Consider the following 25,256-nt stretch of genomic DNA (forward strand, 5'->3'; position numbering starts at 1 on the left):
GGAAGTAAGGGAAGTCCTTCTGAGGTACATGAAAGGCATAAAGGCACATGTAAACTGTAGTTGGAATGTAATGTTGAAAGCTATCTGGTAAGGCACTGCCCATGCACAGTGACAAAGAACTGACTGGAGAAGGTCTAGCTGCAGAGAAAGCCAAGGAGAATTTCTGGAGCCACTCTTAATGGATGGCCGCTCCAGGCTTGGCCAACAGGCAACTGTGCTAGGAATATCACAGGAACAGACGTCTGGATCAACGGCTGGTAGAGCACTGGTGATGATGCGTGACTACAGAAGTCACAAGAACCGCAGAAGCGAAAAGGCATCTGAGTTGTTACATAGGAGGAAAGGATGCAGGGCCTTTTTTTTTTTTTTTTGAGACGGAGTTTCGCTCTTGTTACCCAGGCCAGAGTGCAATGGCGCGATCTTGGCTCACTGCAACCTCTGCCTCCTGGGTTCAGGCAATTCTCCTGCCTCAGCCTCCTGAGTAGCTGGGATTACAGGCATGCGCCACCATGCCCAGCTAATTTTTTTGTATTTTTAGTAGAGACGGGGTTTCACCATGTTAACCAGAATGGTCTCGATCTCTTGACCTCGTGATCCACCCGCCTCGGCCTCCCAAAGTGCTGGGATTACAGGCTTGAGCCACCGTGCCCAGCCCGCAGGGACATTTTTAAACCTGAAAACAGAACTGGGCAACAGTTCAGGGCAGATGCCATAGCAACAACCAACCTCTGACCCCAACCAGCCCTGGGTTCTCCACCACTCCCACAGCTGGAGCGGCTGCACAAGTGATGATCAGAGTAAAAACCTGTGAACACACTGGGTCTCTAGGATTCTCTTTCTGGGGTGGAAAGGCAACCCTGATTACAGAGAGTCATGCCTAAAAATCCCCAAGAGCCAAGCACATGGTAGGCGCACAGCAATTTTTTATGGAAGGAGAAAACAGAAAACAAGGAATGGATGGATGCACCGATGGAGTGAATGAGTGTGTGCGTCACTGAGACTGACGTTAAGCTAGGACTGACATTTAGAGCCGCCTGGAGGAGGCAGAGAGGGTGGAAAGAGCACGCCAAGGCAAAGCGCCCTGAGACATGTCTTAAACATTGAGCAGGAACAAGACAGGCAGGAGAAGAAAAATGAGCATCCAGCCAGACAGATGATGTTGGGTCAACTCAATCCTTCCCCTTCTGTCTGGAGCAACTCTGCAGGCACACATTACAGCATGCCGATCAGCTGAAGGAGCAGTGATTGGCATCTCTGAGCCAGCACCTGTGAGGAGGCTGACATTCAGGAAGACAGGTCCAAATGCCACTGGTCAAAGGCCAGAGCACCTTGTAGCCTGACTGGGGCCACTCAGACAGGTGGGGTGACAGCCAGTTCCATGGAATCACCCTGAGCAGTGGTTTGAATTCTACTGTGAGTGGCCAGTTCACTTAACTAGGAAGTGCATCTGTGTTCCTGTGGATTTAAAAGGTGTGGAAACCCAGAGAAAGCAAACTAGCGTGTAAAGACCACCTATTTTGCCCCAGGCTCCCTGATAACAGCATAATGCTATCCTGTTGAGTAGTCAGCAAAATACTAAGTGGGGCTTGTTAGCCTTATAGATGAAAAACCTCAGGCCCTGATGAATTAAATGGTCTTTAAACATTCACACAGGTCATGAGACAGAATCAGGATCAAATCTTCATTTCCTGACCCATGGAAGTCTTGTTCTTCCTTCCACCCTGACATTGACATTGAGACATACAGAGATATATGCAAGGTAGGATATTTTGCAAGACAAGGAGGCAGAGGGGGAGGAATTTTGAGTGTTTCCTTGACTACTGTTGTTGCTATTATGGGGCAGATGGAAAACAAGATGGCATGCAGGGGTGGCCAGAAGAGACGGAAGCAGTGTCATTTCTGGTGTGGAGCTTGTACTTCATCCAGAATTCCATGATAGAGAGGATGAAGCTGGATATGAGATGGAGGTTGAGGCTTGAATCATTGTTTCTGGCAAAACTAGGGTCCCAGGGCAGACTCCAAAGATTACCAGGAAGGTAAAAATAGGTTATATACAGGGGTACAGGAAACTCCAATACCTGTGCCAGTCTTGAAAGGGACTCAGTCACTGAGTAATGACCACTGCTCTCATCCCTATGGATTCCTTCCGCCCATGGAAGGAAGAAATACATTGGCAAGGTCACAAGATGAAGTTCTCTTTAGGGAGATGTGACTCTCAAGACCATGTTGATAGGATTCTGTGATTTAATTCATTTATTCAATAAACATCTAAAGGACTAGCTCCTTAGAATGAACTACTGTAGGTTCTAGGAATAGATCAGTGAACAAAACAGATAATAAAATCTCTGATCTCCTTCAGTTCCTATTCCAGGGCCATGTATCCTGTTTGTATCCAGTATTACCATGTTTCCTCTCCAGGTTTGTATTAGAATAGTCCTGTTGCCTTCCTCAACAAAGAAGTGAACAGTGAGGACACAGGGTAGGGTTTTTACACATATGAAGCCTTAGATTTAAATCCTTGATTTGTCACAACCTAACCAAGACATTCTCAAAAATAACAAGTTGCAAGTGTGTTTCTTAAAATATTGGGGAAAATAATATTTTCCTTGAATGATGTTAGAGGAGTTCATTTACATATGCTAAGTTATTTAGGCTGATGCATAAACACTGAAAATACAAATATCTTTTCTTTAGTTCTGATCCCTCTCTCCGCAAGCCTGAGTTCTGTATCAGATAGTAAATCATGTATTCCAGCTCCCAGTCCTAAGCCTATTCCCATGCAGCTTCCACACACAGGCCATATGCATCGTTTGCAAATGCAACTTATGTTGTCTACAGTCATAGAACAGAGGAAATCACATTATTAATGGTGAAAAGAGAGAGAGGAAGGAAGAAGAGGCAGAGAGACCAAAATGAGGCATTTTTCTGGTACAAGGCAATGAGCCTCTTCACCAGAGTATAATCTCATAGACCAGGAGGAAATGTTTTGGAAAGATTTTTAGGAAGTCTTTATCTATAGGTCATGCCTACTGATGTTAGGGCTGAGAGAAAGGGCAGCATGTAGCATTGCCCAGTTTCGGATTTGAGCTACTGAGTGGGGAATAGCACTAAAGACTCAGCAAGAACGAGGCAGAGTTATGAACTGCAGATATGTTAAGAGTGACATGCCGGATGGGTATTCAGGAGGCAATGACAACTAGAGGTTAAAGACGACCCTGGACTTTGTAGAAGCAGCATGAGCGGGAGGTCAAGATGTGGGAGTCACTGGCACATGGGTGGTATTTGTTACCAGGAGGGCAAATGAAATGACTGGGGTGGGGGCGGTTAGTAGAGTGTGAGAAGGGAGTTGAGTAAGACGACCAGGGATCGTGCTGTTTACAAGTGGCCAAGGATATGAAGTCAATGAAGTGAATATGAAGAGGAACACAGAGCTGGAGACTGAGAATCTACAGCTGAACTGGTCACCCATTGCGATGGGGGCTAAAGACACAGCAATCCTGCCAAGTCCTCCCCCACACAGCAGCTGGCAGGATGGGCTTGCCAATAGGTCCCTGGGACACATCTTTCTGCAAGGAGTGCAGAGGGAGGGCTCTGAGAATAACACAGACAGCCACAAGCTTTGCCCAAAGAAACATCACATTGAAACAGCCCCGGCCACAGAAAGGTAGGGTGTTGGGGCAATGACTGAAATTGTAGTCGAGATGGGAAGCTCTAGAGATAAAGAACATTCATTTCGTTTCCTAGGACTTTGTGAATGATTCATCCTTCTTTTCATCCTTCTTCTCCTCTGTGAGGTGGAAATGCATTAGAAAGAAATATTCTACGGTTATAAATTGTCTCGGTTCCTTCTTAACCAGTCAGGCAAGATTGATGGACTAAGCTGGTTGACACAGAAGCAATTGGGAATATCGTTATTTGCCTTGTATTTATCTGCATTTATGTTAATAGCTTTGTTCTTGATCAGAGCAGCCAGGAAACTAGGGGAAGTGTTTATTGTACTCAAAGTTTTCCTGTGATGAATTATGTCGGAGTTGTAGAATAGCCAATGCACATAACGTGTTGAAAATATTTCCCTTATTTTTTTTCCTGCTTCTGATCCCAACAGCACAGACCTCCTGTATACTTGAGACCAAACCAACTCAATTTTTTATATTCTGCTTTGTCATCTGATTGATTTAACGCTTCTTGTGGTCAGACTTTGCAGAGAAAAGGATACCCATACAATGTCTCTCTCTGGCATGCTCTTGCTTGCTTGCTCTTTTTTCAAAGGGCAAGTTCATAAAATCACAGGGCCAGAGGGACCTTTGCCCACATTTTTTCCCAACTCCTCACTGTACAAAAGCACTTGGGGAAAAAAGGATGGGAAGGAAAGAAGTCACTTTTTAAAAATCTTTTGGAGGTCAGGCTATGTGCTCAGATGTTTTACTTGTATTAACCTGTTCAATCTTTATGAAACTCTATTATCCCCACGTTGAAGATGAATAAATCGAGGCTCAGAGAAAGGCAGATGCAGGCTGACAAACCACTCTATATAGTGCAAATCAAGCTCAGCTTCTGATTTTGTAAATAAAGTTTTCTTGGAACACAAGCAAACTCACTCATTTATATATTGTCTATGGCTGCTTTCAAGTCACAATGGCAAAGCTGAGTGGCCACAGGCAAAGCCACGTGGCCCACAAAGCCAAAAATGTTTACTATTTGGTCCTTTATAAAAGTTTACTGACTCCTGGTTTAGGAAAATTGTCATGGTCACAGATAGCGTATAACCTGTGTGTTGTAAGACCCTGTTCTGTCTCATTCCAAACCTCTGTTCTTTCCTACCACGCTGCTGCTACACCCATTCACTGTGTCCACCACATACAGAAAGAATTCACTCAGGTGGGCCCTCGGTGCATTTTCATCTCAAAAGGTCACCTTCTTGAAAACCTGCAAGGCTTCTTACAGGCAATTATAGGCAGCAGCAAGGGTATGTGTGCCTGTGAGGCATTTGAGGAATAAGTCTTCCCTTCCCTTCACGTCACAGTGGGTTCTATTTTCTGTTTTGCAAAAAGGAATCTGAAATGGAGATTAGTTTAAGTGGAATGCTTCTTCCTTCATTGGGGAAGGTTTCATGGAAGAGGTAGAATTCGATGTAAGCTCTTCATGTCACAGGTCATATAAATTTCACCAAAAGCTTCGGAAGGAAATGAGAAGGGGCAAAGAATGCTTTTGAAGACTGTAAACCATTCCAAATGGTGATGCTGAGGAAGGCAAGTGACAGTGATAATGCCGGAAGCAGCCATTTGCTGAACACATCGTGGGATTTGCATGAAGTTCAAGTTTACGTAAAGTGTCTCCAATATGCACAGCCCTTGAAGAGGTAGGTAATTTTGTGAGAGGAGGAGAGACCGACCCAGAAATGTAAAGAGACTTGCCTGAGATTCCACAGTTAGTAAATAGCCCAGATAGGACTCGAATCCCAGTATGCATGCAAAGCCCACTCTTTCTCTGTATGCCACTTCTTAAATGAAGCCAACCGAATGAAGAACTGGCCCCAAGATTCAAGCTTTCTCAGGGTTAGCTTTTCTTAGATGTAAAGTAAATATGAGTTAACGGAAGCCAACCAAAGGCAGATATTTGTGGTCCTTATTGGAATTGGAAGTCTGAAGATGGGAGAGAAGGGGGCATGGTCTATGAGGGTGTTGAGGGGAGAGCTGAAGGGGAACTAAAATAAAGAAGTAAAACTTTCAGTGGAGGCTCCCTAGACTGAGAGACCTGTGGGTATCCATCAGAGCTGGGAAGAGACCCATAAGAGAACAAAAGAGCAAAAGAGATGTTAAAGGCCAATAAGAAGGTGGAAGAGATGCCCATCCATGGAGGCCAAGTCTACAAGGCATCAGAAGTGTGATATCTGACCTTGGGAATCTGATCCAAGATGAGATCTTTACGCAGTTAGAGGGTCTGTTTAATCAGAGAACTGCAGAACATCAGTTGCAGAGGGGATTTATGGGACATTTGGTCTGATCTTCATCTAATCCTGATGGTGCAGGACAGGCAAGTCCCAAAGTGGGGCTCTCAGCCTGCGAGGGTTCTGGCTTCACCCAGGAAGGACTCCAAGGGTGAGCTGGTAGTAGGGTAAAAGAAAACACCCTTATTGAAGGGGCAATGTTAGAACTTCAGCAGTGTTACAGCTCCATGACTGTTCCTGTAGAGCAGGGATACCCCATAGGCAGTGTTCAGGGCACATTTGCAGTCATATTTAAGCCTATACTTGACTATATGTAGGTTACACGGTACTGGTGGTTTATGCAAAAGTTTCTAGGGAAGGGGTAGTAACTTTTGGGTTGTTGAGTCATTGCCATGGGAAGGGGCAGTAATTCCTGGGTGTCAACCATTGCCATGGTACACTGGTGAGCATGATGGGGCTTTTGCCCCATCCCCATTTTAGCTAGTCCTCAATTTGGTCCAGTGTCTGAGCCCCATCTCCAGAGTTGAATCCTGCCTCCTCTACCTCACTGATACTCCATGATGGCCAACACTGAGGATGAACAGACCCCACTTGATCACCTTTAGACTCAAGGAATCTAGTTCCTACAGCACTGGGCATTTCCAACTCAGACAGGTGATTTTCCTGTGACTTATATCAATCAATCCCAATTCTGCCCCCAGGATAGTAGATAGGACAAACCTAACTACTGCTTTTCTACATACAATTTATTAAAATATGCAGAGAGCTAGCTTATATCCTCAGGACCATCCTTTCCAAGTTAAACACAAAAATCACCACTAACAGATGCCTTCTGTGCATGATCAGCCCACTAGGAGCATTATATGTTATCTCATATCCAAAAGAGGTTTTCATTACTACCTGCACTTTATAAGAGAGAAAACTGTGGCTCAGAGAACGTAAGTAAGTTCCCTGTGGTTCACTTGTAAAAGAGATAGATTCCCAACATAGATCATTCTTTAAGTCTCCTGTGGTTTCTGACACCAAGATTTTGAGCTCCCTCACCATTATGGTAACTTTAGACTTAAAAAAAAGCAGAACAGAGTAGTGAGCTGTTTTACTTGTTTTTTCATTATATTGACATGAAGGAGAAAAAGCAAATTATAAATAGAGTTGAGTCAGAGCTGTATAAGAAAAACAATTGACTAGTTGAAAAACGACTTCCTATAAAATACCTTCTTAGGTTGTTTTTGATGTTTAAAATAAAAATCAGTGGTATGTGTCTCTGTAAATCCAGGGGAGAAAGTCACTCAGTTTCCCAGGAATAGTCGATAAAAATCATATTTCCTTATATTTACCAAACAATGGGAATATATATTTGATAATTAGGTAAACTTCCTCTCTTTGTCATTTTAAAATCAATAGCATCTTTAAAACATATTTTCATAATAATCTCTAATAAAAAGTGTCAGAAGAGGCAGTTTCATGGACTATAACTTTATAGACAATGAGGTTAATCAAGGTGGATACATTTTCAAAAATGGTTATGAGTTCTTGAGCCTCCAAGGTCAAAAGACAGAAATCAACTATAAAATTTTGGTTTCAAATGGCACCATAAAGGCCAATGCCAGTTATAATTTCCAGCCTTTTCTCCTTCAATTCTTATGCCCAACACCATTTCTAATTAGGAAACTGGCCTTCTGTGAGCACCTTAATGAAGTTGTAACTCCTGCGAATTCTTCCATCTGGAACATCTTCCATGTGTTACAGATGAAACCATCCACAGCCATATCAGCTGAAAGTTTGACTTCCAAAGGCCCAGGGCATCCACTGCCTGACAAGCACTTACTTTTTGAATATTTTAAAGACAAGGGGATTAAACACTTCAAAAATAACAGATTCCTCTTTGCATGAAAATATAATATGTTTCCATCTTAATGATGTAAAAGAATAGCTTGTTATCACGGTGCATCTGAAGAAAAAAACAAATTACACATGCAAATGTTTTTTAGCTAATTAATTCAATTCTGAAGATAAAATTGGGACAGTACAGAATTTCAAGCAGATTCCTAATAAGATGTGGAATTTAGCAATTTCAGCCTAGGTACCAGAACATCTATTTCCAGTAGATAAAGCTTCTTGTGGCTGCTTAGGTTGGTCACTCCAGTCCAAGGTTTGCAAAAAGCCTTAATATACGGATGAGATATTTGTCCCATTACTCCTGCAGTGTAAAAATTTCAGGGTCAAAATCTAGACTGAATTTGTGGAAACTCTCGTTACCTTGCACAAATTAAAATACCACCCAGGAGAATGGAATGCACCTATCATTAGAATATAAAGATGACATTATAAAACCTACATCAGTTATACAATTAAACCAGTCTTTGAATTTTTAAATTCGTGGAAAGGACATGGGTTTGAAGTCATACATATCTGGATCTGGATAATTAATCGGCCAGCTATTTGCTATGTGAGAGAACAAAACATCATTAAAAATCCCTAATACATACTCAATATTTTTTTATCTGTAAGGTGGAATTAAAAATATCCACCTCAGGGTTTTGTCACTGTTGTTTGTTATAAGAATTAGAACCAAAATGTATTTGTGTTTAAGAAAAAAACATGTATCATTATAACCCCCAGATGCCTTTCATGGGTGTTTGCTTCTAATTAAAAAAAAAAAAAAAAAGAATCCTTTTGTTTTGTCATGAAACCAAGATCTTTTGAACAACACAAAAATCTTGAGGACATCTTTGGACTTTAAGAAGGCATCAGTAGAGGAGGTGATTAAGCTTGTTTCATCCAGAATTCTAGAATCTAGAAAGATTCTAGATCAAGGGTTCCCCAACCCCTAGGCTGCAGACTGGTCCATGACCTGTTAGGAACGGGGCTGAACAGCACGGCGTGGGCATTGGGCAAGCCAGCATTACCGCCTGAGCTCTGCCTCCTCCTCTCAGATCAGCAGCAGCATTAGATTCTCACAGGAGCCGGAACCCTACTGTGAACTGCGCATGCATGGGATCTAGGTTGTACACTCCTTATGAGAATATAACTCATGCCTGATGATGTAAGGTGGAATAGTGTCATCCCAAAACATCCCTGCCACCCCACCCACCCATCCATCGAAAAGTTGTCTTGCCATGAAACCTTTCCCTGATGCCAAAAAGCTTGGGGACCACTGCTCTAGATTGCACCGCAAATAAACTCTCTCAGAGTCTGGAATATAGCAGATGCTCAAGAAACTCTATCTTGTCTGGAAGCATTGTTTCTGTGCCAGAATGTCTTTGTTTTTGAGAAGTACCACCAAGGTTCCTATTTCCTTTTTTAAAAAACTTTTATTTTAGGTTCAGGGATTCACGTGCAAGTTTGCCATATAGATAAACTGCATGTCACAGGGGTTTGGTGTACAGATTATTTCATCACCCAGGTGTTAAACATAGTACCTGGTAGGTAGTTTTTTGATGTTCACCTGCCACTCTCCCTCCACCCTCAAGTAGGTCCTGGTGTCTGTTACTTCCTTTCTGGTGTCCATGTGCACTCAACCTTTAGCTCCCACTTTTAAGTGACAACATGCAGTATTTGGTTTTCTATTCCTGTATTAGTTCACTTAGGAAAATGATCTCTAGCTCCATACATGAAGCACCAAATCCCTCCAGCCCAGCAGCAAGGAGACAGAATTTTTACTCTGTCTCTGGTGGTAGGGCTTGGGACAAGCATCTGGAAGCCTGAAGGAAAAGAAAAGTATACAAAAGGGACATAAAATATAGACATACAGTCCACCACACCTTGCCCTGTGGCCAGGAAAGACACTGCTGCTCTGTCACAGAGTTGCATGAAAGATCAAATAAATTTCTATTATTCATATGTACCAGTGAAAAGGAGACTTTCTGGTATCTTGACTCAAGGTCATGACTCTGAATGTCCCTACCAGTGAGAAAAGAAAAATGCTGGGGGTCCCTGAGCTGGAAGAAACCTCCTGGGTTGCCCCAGATAGACTTGTCCAGACCCAAGAAGTCAGAGCTTTAGCCTGGATTCTGGGAGGTGAGGATGACCTGAGCCAATAACCCAGAAAAGAGATGAAAGCAAGGCAAAGAGACAGCAGCACCAAGTAATGGGTCCAGTCAAGAAGAAACAGTGGAGTTTGAATGGAGAGCTGGAAAATGGGACACTGAGCTCAGAGAATGCCTGGCAGGGGCATCAGATCAGGCTGGAACTTTGGAATTTCCAACATTTCCCATATCTTAAAGGACTTGGACCAGGAAGGGCAGTTAGGAGGAAGAGACTCAGAGCAGGGATATCAGGGGAAGGTGAGGAGTCTGAAAAACTGAGCTATCGTTGTCAAAATAATTTTTATCTACGAGGAATACCCTAGACCCTATACTTCACCCAGGAAAATTCCAAGGATAAGAAAATGTTTCTTGCTAGTCAAGGCGATTGAGACCACTTTGATCCTCCTCCTTGTGTGAATGAATCACAAATTCCTCTAAGTCCTGTTGAATGAATTCAACATGAGTAGAGATGCTTCCTTTTCTTCTCTGTAAAATATACTACCAACATCTCTTTTCTTAAATGCTCCTGAGGTTCTCCCACTGGCCGTTGACTTCTCTGAACCTCAGGCTTCTCATCTATCAATGGCGAGGATAATAGTGAAATGGTGACAAGGCTTAAGAGGGAATTTCAGTAGGAATCAGGAAAGCCATCCTAGGCTCTCTGGTTAAGCAGTGAGAATCCTGGAGTTAAATGTCTCAGTATCATGGCCCTTGTTTATGTCCTCTGAAATTCAATTCTAAAAGAGCTATATCTAGGAAACAAAGCCACCCAGATGCCCTGAATGCCCTCTTGCTTTGAACCTTTTACCTCCATCTCAAACTAGGAGAGGAGTCCAACTTCACGCACTCTTGTTGGGTATCAGTAGCACACCGCCTCACTTGGAAAAGACTCTGATGATATCAGCAATGTCAGGAGTTCAGCAAAGTCCAGATGCATGTAAAAACTGTCCAGGGATTCAGGTGATTGCTCATACAATCCCCTGCATGGAAGCATGTGGAAGTAGGATTATGCGGGAAAAGCTCGGGAAGTTATGTAAGTCTCCATCATCTCCATCCTTTACTTATCAAGACAGGTGGGTCTTTACGGTAGTGGCAACAATAGCTACCATTTATTAAGTATTTATATCAGGGATAGTTAAGTATGTTATATGTCTTGTCTCTTTATAACTACCTTATGAGATGGATGAGTAATACCATTTATCTTCATTTTAACAATTAGGCAACTGAGGCACAACAGGATGAAATAACTTGTCCAAGATTACCCAAACATAAAGTGGTAAAGCTAATATTTCAACTCAGGCTGGTGATCCAGAACCCAAGTTATAAGCTTCTGCCTCTACTGCATTCTGAGTTGGGGGAAGTAGATGATCTCAGACAAGATTTTTAAATGGGAGAGGAAGGGTTGATTTCTATAAATATTGGTGGCAACATTCCCCTTGATACTGAGATTTAGACACCATAATCCAGAATCCAGAATCCAAGCCATAATGCCAGGGGCTTGATGAATTAATAGGGTTGACTTTATGTGAATCAGACCTGTTCTTATCTTCTCTGTGTGACTCCAGGCCCCAAGAGGAAGTTAGAGAAGACAAAGAAGCAGAAGACAAGAACACTGACCATCTGACCCACCCCTCCGAGCACAGCTAGGGCCAGGGTTGCCCAACTCCAGGTCTCTCCCCAAGTAACCTTCTAATGTTGTTGATTTCCAAATCCCAAAAGCCCCACCCATGCAGGATCGTGGGGAGAAGAGAAGCATGTCATCCTTGCTTTTTAATTCCTTTTTTCATCTTCTTATCACAAGTTCCTTGGTAATTTTCCAATTTCAAAGGAAATATTTGGAAGGATATCTGAGGACTGAATGCGTTCATGTTTTACACCAAATGCTTTCAACATGAGAATCCGCCCAGTCGTATCTAATAAAAATATCCTTCCTGAGCTGGTACCAGGAGGTTTCATTAAAATAGCAGTCGATAAGCAGAGCTGATTTGGCACCAAGGAAAAAAAATCACAGGCATATCATGCCTTTGGAATTCAAGAGTACAGCTGAATCAAGGCCCTTTTTAGTTGTCTTAGGACCATATTCTAAGTTTTGCCCTATCAGATACTGAGGCGTACACTATGGGGGAGAATAAATAGCTTTTCCTTCCATCTCGGGTTCATGGCTAAAACCCCTATTACAAAAGACAGATTAACAAGAGAAAAGCATACAAATTTATTTAACGCAAGTTTTATGTGACACGAGAACCTTTGGAAATGAAGACCCAAAGAAACATTTCTATGCTAATACAATGCAAACATTGTATTTCTATGCTAAGTTTGGGGTGGCATGTCCTAAACCCAATTGGTACTACATGAAACCATACTGAATTGTCAAATTGAGAGAAGTTTCAGAAATCTTTCCTCTATCCATCATGCCAGAGGGAGAGAAACCTGACGTGGATGATTGCTGATGCCCTAGAACTCAGGTGCTCTCCTGACTGTGAGCCAAAGCCTCTGTGAGCACTGTGAGAGATTTCTTCCCAGGGTTTCATTCTCCTGAAGACAATTGCCCAATTAACAAAAAAGCCAGAATAGGGGCCCAGACAAATGGTTCCTAATATGTTCATTAGTACATTTTCAAAGTTATTGCATATCACCATGGGTCCTCTGTGAGTGCTGAGAACTCCATATTGAACAGGAATCTCACCTACAAGAAGCTTACCATCCAACAAGGGAGGTAAAATGTGCACAATGAAAGATAGGACGTCATCACTGCTATGAACCAATGAAAAGGAGGAAAGAATTATTCCCAGCTAGGAGGAGCATGGAATACTTCCTGAAGGAGGCATCTGAACCAAGTATTGATTGTAGGTGAGAACTGGGTGTCAAGGATGGGATGGAGCGTTCTCCAAGCATGCTTCAAGGGGTTATTAGCATAAGAAGATAGAAGACCAGGGCTGTGTGCAAACAAAGGGAATGCTTAGACATTCAGGCTGCCTGGAGTTAAACAGCTGCTTCTGTTTTCTGTACATAACTTGAATCTGATGCACATACTGAGGTCCTTTCCACCATAGTTAATTTCTACTTCTAACGTCATCATTTTGATACAGGAGAAAGCTTGGGGTTTTGATAAAGGTGACAGGTATGGAGAGGCATAAGTTAAAACTCTGGAAAGCAAAAGCATCCTTATAGCCCTCTAATTTTTGTCACTCTGGTCTGATTCGGAAGTCTTTGTATATTATGATTCCCCTGCTTGACACACCTTTCTCTACCTTTCTCTGCGGTTCTAGAGACTCAACTCAAATATCACCTCTTCTGTGAATGACGGCTGCCTGCATCCTGGCCCACTGGCAGTTCTGAGCTCCGGGTTCCCTCTTCTGCTTCCTCATAACACTCTACCCATCTCGTCAGCCCTTGTCACAATGTGCTAAATTTATCTGTGTACGTAACAACAGAAATGGTAAGGACAGGCACCATGTCCTGAGCACTCAAGATGTGCTGGGTTTTCCCTGCACCATCAGTTCCTCAGAAGGACTGGAACTCATTATGGACAGGGACCTTATCCTAGAGTGAAGGGCGCTGACCTGGAACCAGACTGCCTGGGTTGGCATCCTGACCTTGCCACTTCTTTAGCTGTGTGAACTTGGGGAACTTACCAACCTCTTTGTGCTTTTGTATTTCTCCTCTGAAATATGGGGATAGCAGTAACACTGAAATCATGAGTATTCTTGAAATGGCCATGAATCATAAGAGAAAGCAGAGGCCCCCGTGGGTTTAGTGGAGGGTGGTATGTAATGTACCTCGTAGGCACCATATACAGAAATGTTTATTTTGTGATGTTTATTTTTAAACTCAGAGTTCTCTATGCTTAGCAACTGTGTTAACCCATTTATGCCTGAGGCTGCAACTTTTTTAATTTTTTCAATGAGACCTTGGTTATGACCTTGAGCAGTAAGATATAAATAACTCCCTCATGCTTAGCATTCCAATAATGGAACACTAGGCATAAATGGGTTTTAAGCACATAAGCAAATTTCCCAAGTCTCTCCCAGCTCCAGTATTTCCCAGTCCCAGCTGCCACTCAGTGGCCTTGGGGTCACCTGGAAATGCTGTGGCATTCCAATGCATCAGTGTTCGTCCCAAGGGTAGAACCTCCAAGCCTGGGCAGGGCACCCAGTACACACGTTTCAGTTTATGCCTGAGACTTACAGCTATGGAAACACCACCTTTCAAAACATTATGCCTTTTTTGTTTCCAGTACATGAATTAGGTCTCAAAAAAGAAAAAAGAAAAAAGAAAAGTAACAGATCTGTTTTGTGCCAGAGCTGTCTGGTCCCTCCAAACACTTAATCCAGCCGCTCTCATTGTCTGGGATCAAAGCACCTTCCCCACTCTGTAGCTTTGTTCTACTCGAAGCAGATGAACAGGCTGAAAGAACTCCTTCAGGCTTCCTGCCCCTCCCTTCCCCTGAACTTTGAGAGAACAAAGAGATTTACAAGGCTAGGATCCCAACTACAAGGTGCTAATGATCAGAATCACATGCATCTGAGGTCTGGACAAGCATTCCTAAGTCAGAAGGCTTCCAGCAGGGAGGGAGGGCTTAAGGGAGGAGAAAGCACTCACAGGCATAAGTAGATCTCACCCAGGATGAAAATCCTCCCTCTGAAGGCCCCCTGCCCTCTGAGAATCAGGCAGGCTCCACTGGGCCTCGTTCCTCCCCTGTCCAGCACTTGAAAGTAGCTGTTTAGTCTCAGCCTGTGCTGAGAATGACAAAAGGGTTTGCTAATAAAGGCAGAGCACAAACTCTGGAAGACCTGTTTAGCATGAATCAGCATCACCGCGAGGGTTTGTTAAAATATAGATTGCTAAGCCCCAGGTTCTGAGTTTTTGATTCAGTAGGTCTAGGTAGAACTCCAGAATTTGCATTTCTTTTTTTCTTTTTCTTTTTTTTGAGACGGAGTTTCGCTCTTGTTACCCAGGCTGGAGTGCAACAGCGCATTCTCGGTTCACCGCAACCTCTGCCTCCTAGGTTCAGGCAATTCTCCTGCCTCAGCCTCCCGAGTAGCTGGGATTACAGGCACACGCCACCATGCCCAGCTAATTTTTTGTATTTTTAGTAGAGATGGGGTTTCACCATGTTGACCAGGATGGTCTCAATCTCTTGACCTCGCGATCCACCCGCCTCTGCCTCCCAAAGTGCTGGGATTACAGGCGTGAGCCACCGCGCCCAGTCCAGAATTTGCATTTCAAACAAACCAGATGCTGCTGGTTCAGGGGCAATTCTTTGACAACCTCTATTCCAGATTCATACACAATAAACCATTCAGAGTCTACATAGTCTCCAATCTCAGCTTCCAGCTGCCTCTCCCAAGGATCTGGAGATCCCATGAGCAATGAGCAGAGTAAGTAGTCATTGCCCAAGTCAGATTTTGGTCCTTTCACATGCATCCCGGCATGGTTTGGTCAAGGTGGAAACATGCATGTCCCACTCTAAAACTCTTAATACAAACCACAGAGATGCACTGCATAATACTGTGAAAAGCAGAGTAACCTGTGCCATCGCAGAGTGGGTGAGAGAGGAGATCTCTAAGGCAGAGATGCCCTGGATCCTGCAAGCCCACTTACTAACTGGGTGACCATGGACAAGAGGCTTAAACTGTTAGCCTCTGTCTCCTTCCTTGAAAACTGTGAGCTAAATGAACTTCCCATCACAGGATTGTTAGAAAGATTAAACAATAAACCCAAATATGACCTCATATCAGGCTCTATGGACAGCGATAATTTTAAAAACCAACTTAAACTACAGCCTCTGCCTTTTTGTGGGCTCAGTTTCTGCCTGCAACCCGTGGCAGTAGGTAGGATGATTTCAACATCAGTGAGCAAAATAAATGCCTTCTCACCTGAAGTCCCAACAGCTGATAGATACCTCATTGAGCAGAGACATGGGCACCGAGATTTCACATATGCACATCATTACCCACCCTCACCCCTGGCAACAAGAACACATGGCATTCCTGTTTCAGTTGGCTGTGCCCAGGTTTCTGATATTTACATTTACATTACAGCCCACACTGCCAGGGCAATGCCTGTTTCATGGAAAATGACCTTAGCTGGAGAGAGGGTTTCATTACATTTGCAGATATGAGCTGAAGCTTAGGAATTCCAGAGTTCTTTAAAGACAACCTTCAGGAAGAGGATGTTAGCTCAAGTTGTCAGAACAAATCCCCAAACATTTTGTCTTAGTCCATTTTGTGTTGCTATTACAAATCTTATTAGCCTAAGATTGGGTAATGGGTAAAGGAAAGATAGTTGGCTCACAGTTCTGGAGGCTGAAAAGTCCAAAGGCATGCACCAACATCTACTCAGCATTCAGTGAGGGTCTTCTTGTTACAGTATCCCTTGGCAGAAGGTGGAAGGGCAAGGAAGCACGCAGGCACACTCTTGCTAACCTATAGTTTGGGAAGAAAGGGGGCTGAACTCACTCTTTTTTCAGGAACCCACTCCTGACCTTACGGTACTAATCCATTCACGAGGGCTCTGGTCACCTCTAAAATGTGCTACCTTTTAACACTGCTGCATTGGGGATTAAGTTTTCAACACATGAAATTTCAGAAACGCTTTTGAACCATAGCACATTTTCTATTTGAAACAGAAAAAAATAAGAGCAAAAAACATTATGGTGATTTTTTTTCTTTATCTTGTTAACCTTGAAAGTCGATGCATCAGGACTGACTCCCCCAGGACTCTGCTAAGGAAAGTGTTGAAAGGGAAGAACATCAGCTTGAGTTTAGCTACAAGCACTTTCTGTCCATGGGCTAATTTTCTGAAGTTCTCCGTAAGCAAGTTAAGATTTTCTGTGTAGTCTCAAAATAATCAAATCAATGACCAGATACTTTCGATGTCACACAGCTGAAGCAACAGTGAGGGGCAAGACAGTTCCCACAGGCTGCCAGCTGGGCTCACAGTCACTACATAATCAAGCACATGGTACAAAAGGCAGACTGTGGTCCCCAGCAGCTCAGGGAATCGAACAAGAGGTGTCCATGTCAAGACAGAAACTGGAAAGTGTAATAGATGCACTAGACCTTGTGAGCAAAAACTGGACCAAAAAAAAAAAATAGTACACAGGGTCGTGGAACATGCCCATTCATGCAAATAGTTCGAATAGTTCTCAAATCACTTTCTCAAGTGCCAATAAAATAAATGGTATTTTTGAGAATGTATGCAGCCAAGTCAAGCTGTCTACAACCAACCAAGGTGGCTCTTCCTTGGTGAATCCAACAAAGTACTGTTTTGGATACTTAACTTTGGGGGTTGGGACAAGACAGCATTGCCTGCACCTGGAAAGGGAAGCCTTATCTCTGTGGACCAGATTCCCACATTTCAGACTCTAGGAGACAGACAAGCAAAGTACCAATCTATTCATTCCTCTTCCAGAAATTCAATTGTTACATAAGCCAGTGCTTTCCTGTTCACGGTCTGTCTGTTCTGTACCCGTTTCATACGCACTAGGGAAAAGGCCTCCTGAGGAGTCTCAGATCAGAGCATGGGCCAAGCTGAGGATCTGCAGTAGATGAAGGTCAACAAAGAGGCCCAATACACTTGTGGATCAGAGCTCCTGAGCCCCCAGGTGTAGGTGCTGCACTAGCGTGGAAGACCGAGCAACAATCCCAAAGACATCCACGTTCTTATCCCGAGAAGCTGTAAATGCCTTACATGGCACAGGATGTCGTGCAGTGGTGAAGGATCTTAAGAAACAGATTATTTTGAATTATTGAGGGGGGCCCTTAATGTAATCGTAAGTGTTCTTATAAGAGAAAGGCAAAAAGAGACTGGACTGTGGAGACAGGTCAGCAATGAGATGACTGCAGCAAGATGCTGAAGGGCTAGCCTTGAAGATGGGAGGGGCTGGGAGCCCAAGATGGCAAGAAACGCAGCTCTAGAAGCTAGAAAAGGCAGAAGATTACGTTCTCCCTTGGAGCATTCAGAGGGTGTGCAGTCTTGGACCTTGATTTTGACCCAGTGAAACCGATTTTGGACTTCTGACTTCCAGAAGTGTGAGAAAACATGTGTTGTTTTCAATCACCACGTTTGGAGGAATTTGTTACAGCAGCCACAGGAAACTAACATAACTGAGCACTACCAAAATTCTGCTTCACTGAACTGCCCTCTTCCCTGTTCCCCACAAGCTTATCCCATATCCTCCTTTTAACACCATCTTTCTCAGAGAGTCACCCGCAACTCACTGGTCTTCCACGCCCATTAATCATGCCCATAGGTGATCACCAGCAGGCCACTTCGACAGGAGTTGAGAGTCGGTGGAGGTGTGTTGGGTTGTCTGTGTGTGCAAGACATGCCAGGCACCCAAGATGTGTCCAAAGATATGTGCTCTACATCCCCTTGACTGTGATGTTTAATCACTCAGGGCACAGACTGTGAGATCTCAATGAGCTTTCTGACTCTACATTCCTATTTTGAAATGCAGGGATTTTTCACTTGTTCTAAAAAAGATGACAATAACTTTACAAGATTTTGGTGAGCATCAAATATATTTTTTTTTCCACATACTCACAAATGCTTGTCTTTTTCTTAACTTACTTTAAGTTCAGGTTTATTTGCTCAGGTTTGTTACATAGGTAAGCCTGTGTCTTGGGGGTTTGTTGTACAAATTATTTTATCACTCAGATATTAAGTCTAGTACCTGATTATTTCATCACCCAGATATTAAGTCTAATAACTTTACCTGATCCTCTCCCTCCTTCCACCCTCCACCTTCCAGTCGGCCCCAGTGTATGTTGTTCCCATCTATGTGTCCATGTGTTCTCATCATTTGTAATTTGAGGTGAATTCTTTCTATAAAAAACTAGCAATGGTTGACTATGGAGTCCAGTTTTCTATGTCATATGTAAGAGTGTGACACATGCAAGGGTGACTCTATGACTGAGCACACAATAGCCCTATGCCATGGGGTACTCTTATTATGCCCATTGTGTAGATGAGAAAACTGAGTTCCAGAAAGTTTAGGGAATGTGTGCAAGGTTACACTGCTGACTGAGGTCACACAGGCAGTCAAGCTCTGGAGTCATTATAGGTTCCGTGGTTCCTGAGGTAGCACTGACCATTGCCCCTGCCTGGTGTGCCTTTACCTCGTCCTGTCATCCACCAGGCTTTAGCGGCTGAGACCCGTGTCTTCCCAGTTCAGGAGACTTGAACAGGAGCCCAGCGCTGATGCTAATTTCCTCCGAGTCTGTATGTTCCATAATGAGACCACCTAACAAGCCATGGGCTGCCCACTGGCTGTGAAAAAGTCCTTATTCCATTTCCAAAGCTTGTGATTTGAGGGAGATGAGGCTCAGATGGAACTCCAGGGCTGAGCCTGAACCTTGTCAACTGGCACTGAAATTTTTGGTTGAAGTGTGAGGCAGCCTATTACCCACATTCAGGAGCAGTTTAAATACATTTAGTCCCTTTGAGTGAGAAGCTCTGCACTGATGTGTTTCATAAATATTCATTAAGCATCTACCACTCTTCTGAACACCAGGGCTGGAACAACGAAGCTCCACTCTATGCATAAAAGAAACACGTGGCCAGGCACAGTGGTTCTTGCCTGTAATCCCAACATTTTGGGAGGCCGAGATGGGAAGATCACAAGGTCAAGAGATTGAGACCATCCTGGCCAACATGGTGAAACCCCATCTCTACTAAAAATACAAAAATTAGCTGAGTGTGGTGGCGCACTCCTGTAATCCCAGCTACTCGGGAGGCTGAGGCAGGACAACTGCTTGAACCCAGGAGGTGGAGGTTGCAATGAGCTGAGATCACACCACTGCACTCCAGCCTGGCAACAGAGTGAGACTCCATCTCAAGAAAAAAAAAAAAAAAAAGAAACAGCAACGTGGTGCACAGGCCATTCCAGTCATGAAGATCCGGCATTAGGGCCCAGGGAGAAAGTGGTTAAATTGACCCAGAAGAATTGAGGAAAGATTCATAAAGACATTGATGTTTACTGGAATTGTTAAGTCTTGCCAAACATGGAGGGAAGACTGCACTATCGAAGACAGGGAGAACCTTACACATACACAAACTGGAATGTGTTAATGAAAAACACATCAGTGAGGCTAGAATGTTGGGGATATGGGAGGAGACTGAGTGGAAAGTTGGGTTTATAATCCTAGAGACAAGAGATGGAACTGCCCATCCATACTACAGCCTGATTGGGATTAAGATTATAAACCAGGTTTACTGCAGTGAAATTTTACATGGACTGAGCCTTCAACCCTTCTTCCCTCTCTTGCTTCAAACTCTTGAACCTGAGCTCTGAAACATGTCACTGCAGTGCTCCCATGTTAATGAGAGAACGTCAAGGCATCTCATTCATATGCAAACGCTCTGACACAGATGCTATATGAAATGAATTCAGATGGAATATGCCAGCATCCTTTTTTTTCTTAATCCTTCCAGAGAGTTATGATGTTGCTACATAAGTTAATGAGAGGAATGGAAGAGCAAACACCACTCTCGAAACCTGTCAACAGTATAACTATTTAGATGGGTATTAAAGCCAGACACTGTCATATAATTTGAGGGTATGGCTGAAGACATCTTAAGAATATTTTGTTACTGACAATTGAATCATAATTTTAACAGACATCTCCAAAAAGAGAAGCAGTGGTAGCAGCCATGTAACGTTTATTTAGGAGCTGGTGAAGATCTTTGATTCAAAGTGCTGGCTGAAATGACAGAACCCGGCTCTTGGGATGTCAGACCTGCCAAACAGTTAGAATTGTATTAGAATAGTAAGTGCCCAAGAATTATCAGTGCTGTGCTCGATAGATAGGTACTATGCAAAGTGCTTTATGTACATTCTCCATTTAATCCTCACAGTAGCTTTGAGTGGTAGCTTTTATTACTCTCCTTTATGGATGAGCAAACTGAGGCACACAGAGGGCAAGCAATTTGCCCAAGGTCACACAGCTAATGAGTGAAGGGATTGAGATTCCAACCTAACAATCTAGCTTGACTCTAACCCACTGTCCTCTACTCCCTGTGGGCAATGAATTCTACCACTCTAGTCTCAAAGGTGAGGAAACAGAGTCTCATTCAGGAATAAGTGACCTGGCCAAGTTTCCTGCAGACACTTAAGAATAAAACTATTTGGGCCGGGTGTGGTGGCTCACGCCTGTAACCCCAGCACTTTGGGAGGCCGAAGTGGGTGGATCAAGAGGTCAGGTGTTGGAGACCAGCCTGGCCAATATGGTGAAACCCCATCTCTACTAAAAATACAAAACTGAGCTGGGTGTGGTAGCACACACCTATAGTCCCAGCTACTTGGGAGGCTGAGGCAGGAGAATCGCTTGAACCTAGGAGGCAGAGGTTGTAGTGAGCCAAGACTGCACCACTGCATGCCAGCCTGAGCAACAGAACAAAACTCCATCTCAAAAAAAAAAAAAAAAAATTGCCTTTAACCTCAAGTTAAAGTGAGACTTTTATCACGTATTGTAAAGAGACAGTGTGGATTTCTGAAAGAGGAAGAGTCTTTAGAGAAGCTAAAAGCTGCACTAGAATGCCAGTTTTGGTGTTTGTTAGGTCTGTTGACTAGAGCAAATGCCTAAACTTCCTCTGCACAGTTTGATCAAAGGTATCATAGGGAGACACTTACATAGCTTACAGGGTTGTCACTGGGAGGACTTAGGTCCTAAATTAAAGTTCATGTGAAAGAATCTGACTTCTGTACTTGCCCTCAGGTTCCATCCAACAGCTACACTGAGCTTCTGGGGAAGTGAGCTTTTAGAACAAAAGCTTTGAGGGCAAAAGTTGCACCACCAACTCAGAAAATTGATACCACTAGATTGTCAAGGAAACAACCCCAATGTCCATCCACATTAAATGAACATGTGGTTTGTGGTGTAATTATCCAATGGAATAGCATACAGCGATGCAAATAAATGATCTACAACTACCCACATTGATGGGTCTTCAAACATTGCAGCAATTGAAAGAAGCCAGAAAGAAAGGACATGTTGTATGATTCTGTTTCTATAAAATACAAAGTGAAGAAAAACTAGCCCACAAAGTTCCCCTGACAGGGGGCAGGACAAGAAGGGACAATGGAGAGGGCGCACTGTTTGCCAAAACTCTGACAGTGTTTTGTTTGTTAATGTGGGAGTTAATGGACTATAGGGTACTCTTATAATGCCCATTGCACACATGAGAAAACTAAGTTCTAGAAAGTTTGGGCAATGTTCACTTGTTAATTTCGCAAGACTACAACAAGCTGAAGTCTGACAACATATTCACCTTTCTATATACTCCAATTTTTAAAAGCTTATGGATTCCAAGGGTTTAAAACGCCTCTTACAAAGAACAAAGTCTCTGATCCCACAAAGAAGGTACAAGGCATATCCCACCTAACAAGAGGAAGCCCACTGTACTAATCTGTTCTCGTGCTGCTAATAAAGACATAACTGAGACTCGATAATTTTATAAAGGAAAAGAGGTCTCATTTACTCACAGTTCCACATGGTTAAGGAGGCCTCACACAGAGGAGGAGCAAAGACACATCTTGCATGGTGGCAGGCAAGAGAGAGAATGTGCAGGGAAACTCCCCTTTATAAAACCATCAGATCTTATAAGACTTATTCACTATCATGAGAGCATCACAGGAAAGACCCACCCATATGATCCAATTACCTCCCACCGGGTCTCTCCCAGGACATGGAATTGTGGGAGCTATAATTCAAGATGAGATTTGGGTGGAGACATATCCAAATGGTATCACCCACCCAGTGCAACTCCCTAGAAAGAACAAAACGCCTACACATGCCCCTCCTGGGAGAGAGTTTTGATGATAACATGCTGAAAGGCAGGGACCTGGGTCTCGGAGGTGAGAGTGCAGATGGGAAGAGCCCTAGAAGAAGAAAAGAAACAAAAGACACATTGAAGACCAGAAGCCACCACCCCAATCATATTTACTTCTGCTGAGGGCATGCCTGTTATACACACACACACACACACACACACTCAACATGCTGATCACTGCAAGGCATAGCTGAGGCATCACTGTATTTCATCTTCACAACTTTCTAAGATAGATTTTATTATCCCTGCTTACAAAGGCTAGAATCAAGCCATTGAGTGAGTAAGTTACTTGGCCAAATGTAGCCAGTAAGCAACAGATCTGAAATTTGAATCCTACTGTTTAGTTGTAAGAATTATTCTTTGACCAAGACCCTGTTACTGCTCCCCATAGAAAGATAATCTTGTCTACTTCCTAATCTGGGACAAAAGTTGGTTAAATTTGATCCTGTGTGGGTAAAACTGAACCAAAGCACTTTAATCTCAGGCTGATTGGCGTTTACTGATTCAACCTCTTGTTAGATCCTAATGATGTCAAGAAACTAAGAGAGAGATTCAATGGCAATACCCATTCAAAGCATCCCTACAACAGTGTTTCTAAAGGCTTGGCCTTTGGTAGATACTTAGTGAATTAATGAATGAAAAAACCGATGGCCAACTTTGCCATGGTTATGTAGCTGTCAGATTGCATTTCATCCTCACAATAAACAGGGAAACTGTTTTTTTTCAATCCCCCTTATACAGATACAAAAGTGAGAACACAGAGAGGTTGAAATGACTGGCCTAAGGATACCCAGAAGAGAATGTCAGTGCCAGAAACAGCGAGGCCTATTTATATACACTAGGAAAACTTCCACCAGGATGTTAACACCCAAGCCTGCTGTTTAGACAGCGAATCCTCAAAACCATGTTAAAGAGAAGCCTCTCTTTACTTAATGAAGCCCAATGATCCTTTAAAAATAGTGCTGCTATTTATTGTATTTCTGGAGCTCACAGAAGCTGAGCAGAATATTTTAATGCCATGTTCTGAGAAAGATGCAGGTTTTAACCAGCGATGCAATTGGCAAACCATAAGAATAGACTTGCCTGTGATATTTAGACAAATTCCCCTTTCTGCTTTCTTCTTTGAGGCTTCTCAGTGGCATCTTCTCCCAGTTTGAGACCAAAGACAGAATAACAGGGGTTGTGCTTCTAACTTTTGAGTCTATATATCATAGATAAAATAATTCATCAATTGCCAACTCCAGGCCAATCTCCATCACCCTCAGCCACTCAATCAATTAATACGGACATTAAGCGGGGTGACTCTGCTGGGGCTTCCTCCTCTAAAGTTCTAAGACAGCAACAAATGGCTAGCACTTTATTAGGTGCCACGCAGAGAAAGAAGACAAGCAAGAGTATGCTCCCTCTTATGCTTTGTTCTTACGGAAGAGATCATATCACAGGCCTAAAGCAGAAACAACCAGGAAGCAAATATAAGACAAAAGAAATCTCCATACAACCCAGTGTAGGCCACCTGAAATGGCACCTTCTCTCTGCATGACCCCCTCCAGTGTGAACCAGTTCCTCCTGCTTCAAACACATCAGCCGCCGGAAAGTAACAAGCCAGGAATTCAAATGCAATATAGACAACAATTTTATGTTGCATTGTTATTTTCCATTCTCATTAAACTGCTGATTAATGTATCCCATTTTTTGTTTTTTTAATGATTTTTGCACAATAAAAAAACAATGTCATCACTGACTTTTAATTTGTACACTTCAGCACACATCCTGCTCCGTCAGTTCTGAAGATGGTCTCCACGGCTGGTCAACTCTCTTTCAATGATACTGCTCTCCTCTACCCCTTAGGCTCTCCCCCTCTCTCTGGGGCCTGCTGTGCTTTCTCAGAACTGTCTTATCAATATCTGTGCCAGCCTCCATGTTCAGGCACAAGAGCTAAGATAACTGACAAGACCAGCTTCACTTCTCTGAAGAATCCAGCCCTTGCCTGTCTACCAGTGAGCAGAAACTGCACAGCTCAGGGCTCCTCCTCTGTTAATTAGGATCAAATCTCAATCCCTGATAACCCAAAGAAAGGAAAAGGCAGCCAGTCAGGCTAAGAGGCTGTAAAAGAACTTCCGCTAATCCTCCCAAAGCACTCAAGAGAGGGCTTTCTGCCAAGTCAGGGTCATTTAATGTATTCTGCTTTGGAAAAGATATTAAAAATGATTAAGTTCATTAAAAAAGAAAGAAAAGAAACCTCCTCTAAAGCAATGACCTCTATGCAGCAGCTGTGATAAAACAAGTACCTTTTCTTAGGATCTGAAATGTATTAGAAATTTCAACAAAACTATGTAGAAAGGCAAGGGCAAGGTACACCCGCACCAGGGAGTGAATATTTCTGGCTACTGAACCAGCAGAAGTCCGAAGCAAACATCACTCTAGGCTCGGTGCTAAAGAGGGAC

The 25,256-nt window shown here is 43.2% G+C and overlaps 1 protein-coding gene across 10 annotated transcripts in view; it reads right to left on the reverse strand.

Moving 5' to 3' along the window:
• The window catches only part of LOC128930325 (uncharacterized), a 117,684-nt gene that overhangs the window by 59,457 nt on the left and 32,971 nt on the right, over window positions 1-25,256 (reverse strand). For 3 of the 10 annotated variants that reach the window (XR_008478254.2, XR_013530477.1, XM_078358211.1), the window contains 2 exons: window positions 16,273-16,403; window positions 7,929-8,147 (listed from right to left, as the gene is read on the reverse strand). The exons of 4 other annotated variants lie outside the window; for them this stretch is intronic. The gene's annotated coding sequence lies outside the window, so the exon portion shown is untranslated. Of the gene's footprint in view, window positions 1-7,928; window positions 8,148-16,272; window positions 16,404-16,427; window positions 24,014-25,256 lie in introns of those variants that run through there. 3 more of the 10 variants (XR_008478253.2, XR_008478252.2, XR_013530475.1) reach the window with 2 other exon arrangements.

Source organism: Callithrix jacchus, chromosome 20 (assembly GCF_049354715.1).
Source record: "Callithrix jacchus isolate 240 chromosome 20, calJac240_pri, whole genome shotgun sequence".
Classification (NCBI taxonomy): Eukaryota; Metazoa; Chordata; class Mammalia; order Primates; family Cebidae; genus Callithrix; species Callithrix jacchus.